Here is a 9,109-nt window from a genome sequence, read left to right on the forward strand (position 1 = left end):
CGGAAAAAAAAAAAAAAAAAAGAAAAAAAATATATAAAGAGATTTTCAGGAGATTAAAAACTCCATTGAAATTTTACACAGCAGAACAAGCCAATGTGAGGACAGAATTTAAGATATAGAAGATAGGATTGTAATTAGAGACCAAGAAAACAAAATTTTCTTAAAATAGTAAGAAACCATGAGAAATCAATCCAGCAACTGCTACAAGACTACCAGAAGAATAATGTAAGACTGATCAGAGTCAACAAAGAAATAGGAGAAAGTTCAAACAACATTAAAAAAACTGTTCATGGAAGTAATGGCAGAAAACTTCCTCAATAGGGGAAACAACTTGATATACAGAAAAGTGAGGCTTATAGGACTCCAACTCAACAGTCATGATAAAAAAATCTACACATAGGCATATAATAGTAAAAATTCCAGAAACCCAACATAAGAACAAAATTCTACAAGCAATTGGACCAAAGAAACAAATCACATACAAAGGCAATCCCATTAGAATCACAGCAGACTTCACAACTCAAACCCACAAGTCCAGAAGATCATGGAGTGATATATTTGGAGCCCTAAAGGAAAACAACCTCCAACCAGATTGATGTAACCTGCAGCACTACCTTTCAAATTTGATGGAGAAATAAGATGAGAAAGATCGCCAGAGGAACTTCATGAATAATAATCCAGCACTCCAACAAATTTTTTTAAATGTCATAGGAAAAGACAATGAGTATCACAAACCCAGGAAGCCCAGCAGAATGAATTCATCAGGCACAACAAAGAATTAAATGCAAACGGGGAGAATCCAACCAAAAGAAAAAGTCAAAACAAGGATAAGTCAATGCATATGAGTTATAAATATCAATGTTAATGGTCTCAATTCACTAATCAAAAAAAAATAGACTGGCAGAATGGGTCAAGAAGCAAGATCCAAAAATATGATGCATAAAAGAAACACACTTAATTAAAAAAGAAATTCATAGCCTCAAAGTTAAAGGGTGGAAAACAATACTCCATGAGACAGGAACCCCGAATAAAGGAAGAATAGCAATCCTCTTTGCAGATTGAGGGTATTTCACACCAACACTGATTAAGACAGACAAAGGGGACTACATCCTTGTAAAGGGAACAATCCAAGAGGAATAGATGACAATCATAAATACATACACACCAAAAACTAGTTCAACCAAATATATAAAACAAGTACTAACAGACATGGAAAATTATATAAACACTAATACAATAACAGTGAGGAACCTCAATATACACCGTCACAGATAGATCAAGCAGACAAAAAATAAAATACTAGAACATAATCAACTCTTGAACAAATGAACTGAAGAGATGTTTATAGAGTGCTCCACTCCACAAAATCAGAATACACATTCTTTTCAGATACACATGGATCATTCTCTAAAATAGACCACATACTAGCTCATAGAACATGTTTAAATAAGTGCAAGGGAATTGAAGTTATCCCTTGAATATTATCTGTTCATAATGCGATGAAACTGGAGATCAATAGCAAAAGAAACCACAAGAATTTCATAAATACATGGAAATTGAACAACACACTTCTGCATAACCAATGGGTCACAGAGGAAATTAAAGAAGAAATCAGACAGTTCCTACAGTTAAATGACAATGACAATACAACCTATCAGAATCAATGAGACACAATAAAATTAGTCTTATGAGGGAAATCCAAAAACAGTTAATACACATATTAGGAAAACAGAGTGAGCTCAATTACATAACCTGATACTGAACCTAAAGCTTCTAGAAAATGAAGAGCAAGACAAACCCAAAGCTCATGTAAGGATGGAAATTATAAAGATCAGAGGAGAAATCAGTTCAATGGAGACTAAGAGAATGATACAAAAATTCAATGAATTGAAAAGCTGTATTTTTGAAAGAATAAATAAAATTGATAAACCCTTGAACAATGTTATAAAAAAAGAAAAAGGAAAGACAATCTCAAATCCATGCAGTTAGGAATGAAAAAGGTGAAGTCACAACAGATCCAGCAGTAATCCAGTGGATCATCAGTACCTCCATCAAGAATGTGTATTCTAATACAATGGAAAATAACAGAAGAAATGGACAGATTTCTAGATACATATGAATTGCCAAAGTGGAATAAAGAAGGCATAAAAATCCTGAACACCTAAATTACAATCAGTGAAATTGAAAATGTAATTAAGAATTTACCAACCAAAAAAAAGCCAATATCCTGATGGCTTCACATTTGAATTTTACAAAACATGTAGAGAAGAACTATTGCCACTATTTTAAAACTTTTAAATAAAATTGAAAGGGAAGCAATACTTCCAATTTTGTTCCTGGAAGCAATTGTTATTTTGATTCCAAAACCAGGGAAAGAGCCAACCAAAAAAGTAAACTATAGGCCAATCTCATTAATGAACATAGATGCAAAAATCCTCAATAAGATACTGGCAAACAGAATACAGAGAATCATCAAGAAGATCACACACCATGGCCAAGTCTGATTTATCCCAGGGATGCAAAGGTGGTACAGCATACATAAATCAATAAATGGAATACACTATATTAACATAGTCAAGGACAAAAAAACATATGATCATCTCAATAGATGCAGAAAAATCATTTGACAAAATTGAACACCCACTCATGATAAAACCTTGCAGAAAATTGGAATAGATGGTCTGTATCTCAACTTAGTAAAGGCTATTTTTGAAAAGCCAGCATGTCCAGGGATGGGGCTAAGCAGCATAGCACCTGCTTAGAAAATATGAGGTCCTGGGTTAGATCCATATATCTGTCCTATCTATTTAACTTGAGTATAGCCTCAATGTACATCCATTTAGCTATAAATAGCTCTAATATCTAAATCTTTTTATATAAATTCATTTAATTGGTACATTTTAGGTATGCAAAAAATGACGTTCATCATTGGAAATTTGTACCTTTACATAATACATCTAGGTTCTTATTTTTTCCTATTCCCCTGCCCATCCTTCAACACTCCAAGAAACCCTAATTTTAGTTTTCATTAAGTTTATTGGCATTTTTTGGTTTATTGGTCCTTTTTACAGTACAGTTACATTCATCATTGGAATCTTGTACATTTATATAATGTATCTTCTTTAATATTTTCCCCATGCCCCTGTCCTCCCTTTAGCCCCTCCACCAATACCTATTTACAAAGACTTCGTTTCCAGTTTTGCCTTTTCTCATATTTTTCTTTTCCCTTTTTGCCTTTCCCCTGTCCTTCTCACTTCTCCTACTCCTTTAGCCATTTTCTTCCTATTTCACATTATTAATTATACAATTTTAACCTTATTTCCACTTTTAATTTTTCACACCAGATAAACTATTCGATATTTACACATGTTTATTCTATTTATTTCACTTAAGAGTATGGAATCAATATGCATCCATTTAGCTATAAATGACTCTTTGTTCTTGTTCTTTATGACTGAGGAGTATTTCATTTTATAGAAAACAACATCTTTATCCAGTCTCCAGTTGATGGGCAATTGATCTGTTTCCAAATTTTTGCTATTCCAAACTGTGCCACTATAAACATGGGCAAGCATATATCACTGTGCTTTGATTCTTTTAATTATTTTGGAAAGATACCCAGTAAAGAGATATTTTGGTCAAATGGAACTTCTATTCCTAGTTTTTTGAGATATTTCCATATGGATTTCCATGGTAGTTGGACCAGTCCACACTTCCACCCAAGAATGGAGAAAGGTTCTTTTTTTCCCCACGGTGATGCCAGCATTTGTTACTGCTTGATTTCTGCATAGCAGCCATTCTTTCTAGGGTGAAATGGAATTTCAGTGTTCTTTGCATCTGCATCTCTCAAATGTCCAGTGAAGTTGAACATTTTTTCATGTAATTATTTGCTGCTTTTGCATCTTTGTCTGAGAAGTGTCTGTTTATTTCTGATGCCCATTTTTGAAACTCAAGTTCTTTATATATTCTACATAGTAGTCCTTTATCTGAGGAACAGCTGGTAAAATTTTTTTCCACATTGTAGGTTGACTCTTAGCTCCATTGGTGGATTCTCTTGCAGTGCAGAAGCTTTTTAATGAGATGAGTTCCTAGTTGCTGACTCTTTGTGCTAGTTCCCACGCTACCGAGGATTTGTTCATAAAGTCTTTTCTTACGCCAATGTCTTCAAGAGTTTTACCTAACTTACGTTCCAGAAAATTTAGTCTTTGTGTTTTAAAATTAGATCTTTAACAATAGCATCCAAAAAAATGAAGTATCTAGGAATCAATCTAACAAAAGAAACAAAAGATCTCTACACAGAAAACTACAGCACTCTGAAAAAAGAAATCGAAGAGGATATAAAAAAATGGAAAGATATCCCCTGCTCCTGGGTAGGAAGAATCAACATAGTGAAAATGGCCATACTACCGAAACTGCTATATACATTCAATGCAATGCCAATTGAAATTCCAACACTATATTTCACAGAACTAGAAAAAAGAATCCAAAAATTCATTTGGAACCACAAGAGACCTAGAATAGCAAAAGCCATTATAGGCAACAGTCACATGGCACCAGGTGTAACAATTCCCAATTTGAAACTATACTACAAAGCCACTGTGATAAAATCAGCATGGTACTGGCAAAGAAATAGGCCTGAGGATCAATGGAACAGACTGGAAGACACAAAAACAAATGCAGATGTACTCAGCTACCTCATCTTCGACAAAGGAGCTCACCATCCTCAGTGGAGGAAAGATAGCCTCTTTAATAAATGGTGTTGGAAAAACTGGATATCAACCTGTCACAGATTAAAATTAGACCCTTATCTTTCGCCATGCACTAAATTAAAATCCAAATGGATTAAAGATCTAAATATTAAAACAGAAACATTAAACTTGCTGGAAAGTAAGTTAGGCAGAACTCTGGAAGACATTGGTATAGGAAAAGACTTTATGAACAAATCCTCAGTAGCACGGGAACTAGCAGAAAGAATCAACAACTGGGATCTCATCTTACTAAAAAGCTTCTGTACTTCAAAAGAAACCATTAGCAGAACTAAGAGACAATCTACAATGTGGGAAAAAATTTTTACCAGCTGTACCTCAGACAAAGGACTATTATCAAGGATATATAAAGAACTCAAAACAATCAGTCCCCCCAAATATAAAGACCCGATCCAAAAATGGGCATCCGAAATGAACAGACATTTCTCATACAAAGAAGTGAAAGCAGCAAGAAAATATATGAAAAAATGTTCCACATCACTGGTCATTCGAGAGATGCAGATGAAAACAACACTGAGATTCCACCTCACCCCACAAAGAATGGCTGCTATCAAGAAATCACACAATAACAAATGTTGGCGGGGTTGTGGGGAGAAAGGAACCCTCCTCCATTGTTGGTGGGAGTGCAGACTAGTGCAACCACTATGGAAATCAATATGGAGATACCTCAAAGAGCTTGGACTGGAGGTTCCATTTGACCCAGCCATCCCTCTGTTGGGTATCTTTCCAAGAGAACTAAAAGAATCATATCACAGAGAAGTATGTGCACCCATGTTTATAGCGGCACAGTTTGTAATAGCTAAATCTTGGAAACAACCTATTTGCCCATCCGTTGGAAACTGGATAAAGAAGTTGTGGTTTTTCTATAAAATGGAATATTACTCAGCCATAAAGAGCGAGAGAATAGATTCATTCATAGGAAAATGGATACATATTGAAGATATACTCCTAAGTGAAATAAATAAGTCCCACATGTGTAAATACCAAATAGTTTCCCTGGTGTGAATATTCTGCAACAATGCATAAGATTCTAATAAGATTACTGACATTTAGAAATGGGAGGAAAGGAGCTAAAGGTGTAGGGAAGGTGTGATACGTAGGGGAAGAACAAAAAGGGAAAAGAAAAAAATGTGAGAGAATGAAAAGATGAAAATAAAGTGTTTGTAGATGGGGAGGGGAGGAGGGGGTGAAGGGAGGGCAGAGGTAAGGGGAAAAAAATGAGAATCAAGACTTGCCATGTAAAGGTACATGATCCCAACAATGAATGTAACTGTACTGTATCCCTAAATGTACCAATAAACTCAATAAAAAAAAAAATAAAAAAAATAAAATTAGATCTTTAATCCACTTCAGTTTCAGTTTAGTTTATTGTGAAAGATAGGGGTATAATTTTAATCTTGGCAAACTGAAATGCAGGTTTTCCAACACCATTTATTAAAGAAGCTATCTTTCCTCCACTGAGGATGGCTGGCTGCTTCCTCAATGATTATATATTGAGTAGGTCTTAAGTTATTTCTTCATCTTCTAATATATTCCACTAATCCTCAGGTTTGTTTCTTTTCCAGTAACATGCTGTTTTTATCACAGTGGCTTTGTAGTATGATTTCAAGTAGGGGGTTATGATACCCCCTGTCATGTTTCTGTTGCCTAGAATGCCTTTTGCCATTGTAAATATTTTTCTGGTTTCAAATGAATTTTTGTATTGTTTTCTCTAGTTCTGTGAAATATACTGTTGGAATATAAGTCGGAATTGCATTAAATCTGTATAGTAATTTTGGAAGTATGGCCATTTCCACTACATTTATTCTTACCAGGAGAAAGAGATGCCTTTCCACTTTCTTATATCCTCTTCAATTTATTCTTTCAGAGTGCTGTAGTTTTCAGTGTAGAGGTCTTTTGCTGCCTTTGTTAGATTGATTTCTAGATACTGCATTTTAGATGCTATTGTGAAAGAGATTGTTTCCCTAATTTCTCTCTCAATTAGTTTGCTATTTTTTGTACAAGAAGGCTATTGATCTTTGAGTGTTGACATTGTATTCAGCTACTACACTGAATCTGTCAATTAAGTCTAGAAACCTTTTGGTGGAGTTTTTGGGTCTTCTATCTAGAGTATCATATCATCACAAAAAATACAGTTTAATTTCTTCCTTTCCTCTCTTCATTGTTTTTATTTCTTTCTCTTGTCCTATTGCTGTGGCAAATATTTCCAGAACTATACTGAACAGGAGTGGTGACAGTGGATATCCATGTTGTGTTCCTTATTATAACGTGAAGGTTTTCATTTTTTCACCACTTAGTATGATTTTGGTTGTTGGTTTGGTTGTTGGATAGCCTTTATTAATTTGAGATAAAACCATCTGCTCCCATTTTTTCTTTTTTATCAAAAATGTATGTTGAATTTTGTCAAATGACTTTTCTATATCTATTGAGATGTTCATATGGTTGTTGTCCTTGACTCTGTTAATATAGTGTATTACATTTATTGATTTACAAATATTGAAACATCCCTGCATCTCTGGAATAAATCTGACTTGGTCAGGATGTATGATCTTCTTGATGACACTTGCTTCTGGGAATGAATTTGGAAATATTGCTTTCCTTTCAGTTTCATTGAAAAGTTTATAAAGCAATGACAATAGTTCCTCTCTAAATGCTTTGTAGAATTCAGCAGTGAAGCCATCAGGACCTGGACATTTCTTTGTTCATAAATTTTAAACTGTTTTCAAATTCATTGTAATTGAGGTGTTTAGAATTTTTATATCTTATTTGTTCAATTTTGGTAATTCTTATGTATCTAGAAATCTGTTCATTTCTTGTGTTTTCCATTTTATTAGAGTACAGGTGCTTGAGGTAGGTATTGATGATTCTCTCAATTTCTGCTGAATCTTTTATGACTTCACCTTTTTCATTCCTAATTTCATGGTTTTGGGCTTTTCTTTCCTTTTTTGATAATGTTGGCTAAGAGTTTATCAGTTTTATTAATTCTATCAAAAAATCAACTCTTCAGTTTGTTGAGTTTTGTATCATTCTATTAGTTTCCATTGCATTGATTTGTGCTCGATCTTTATAATTTTCTCCCTTGTATGAGCTTTGGGTTTGTCTTGCTCTTCTTTTACTAGGAACTTAAAATTCAGCACTAGGTTGTTTATTTGAGCTTGCTCTGTTTTCCTAGTGTGGGCATTTACTGCTATAAATTTACCTCATAGAATTTCTTTCATTGTGTCCCACAGAATCCTGTACATTGTATTGGCATTGAAATTTAGTTTTAAAAACTTTCTAATTCTTTAATTTCTACTGTGCCCCATTGGTGTTTCAGGAGAGTGTTGTTCAATTTCCATTTGTTTGTAGAGTTCTTGCAGTTTCTTATGCTATTATCTCCAGTTTATTTGCACTATGATCAGATAATGTATGTGGGATAACTTCAATTGTTTTGCACTTAATTAAACATGTTTTATGAGCATGTGGTCTATTTTGTAGAATGACCCATGTGCAGCCAAAAAGAAGAAATTTGTAAAAAGGAAAAACATGGAAATCGTGTCTTTTTAAACAAGGAAGAGTGGAGGAAGTGAAAAGAGGGTTGGGGAATGGGGAAAATTAGGAACCAAGATATGTCTCAAAAAGGTACAAGATCAAAATGATGAATGTAACTGTATTGTATATCTAAAATATATTAATAAAATTAGTAAAGACAAACAATATGTATTCTGATTTTTCAGTGTGCAACATTCTTTAGATGTCTATTAAGTCCATTTGTTCAAAAGATTCATTCAGTTTTAGTATTTTGTTGTTGATTTTTTGTTTAGATGACTTGTCTACTTGTGACAGTAGGGTATTGTGGTCCACCACTACAATTGTATTAGTGCTTATTTGCAAAAGCTTTTTAATAAAAGATGTTCCCACTTCATGAATCTTTCTGCTGTTTCAGGTGAAACAGGTTTTCTTCTTGAAATCTTTTCCTATACCAATTTCTTCAAGAGTTCTACCTAACATCTCTTCCAGCTCATTTAGTGTTTCTATTTTAATATTTACATCTTTACTCTTTTTCAATTTTAGTTTTGTGCATGGTGAGAGATATAATTTAGTTTTGATCTTTGGCTGGTTGAAGCCCAATTTTTCCAGCACCATTTATTAAAGATGCTATCTTTCCTCCAGTGAGGGTGTTTGACTCCTTTGTTGAAAATGAGGTAGCAGAATGTTTGTGGAGTTGTTTCTGTGTCTTTTAAGTTGTTCCACTCATCCTCAAGTATTTTTCTTGTTAGCACCATGCTGTTTTTCTTCATAGTATCTTTGTGTTTTTGTTTCAAATTACGGACTATAGTAACCCCTACTTTGGTTTTGATGCC

The sequence above is a fragment of the Fukomys damarensis genome, unplaced genomic scaffold (genome assembly GCF_012274545.1).
Source record: "Fukomys damarensis isolate Sample0158 unplaced genomic scaffold, DMR_v1.0_HiC HiC_scaffold_39, whole genome shotgun sequence".
Taxonomy (NCBI): Eukaryota; Metazoa; Chordata; class Mammalia; order Rodentia; family Bathyergidae; genus Fukomys; species Fukomys damarensis.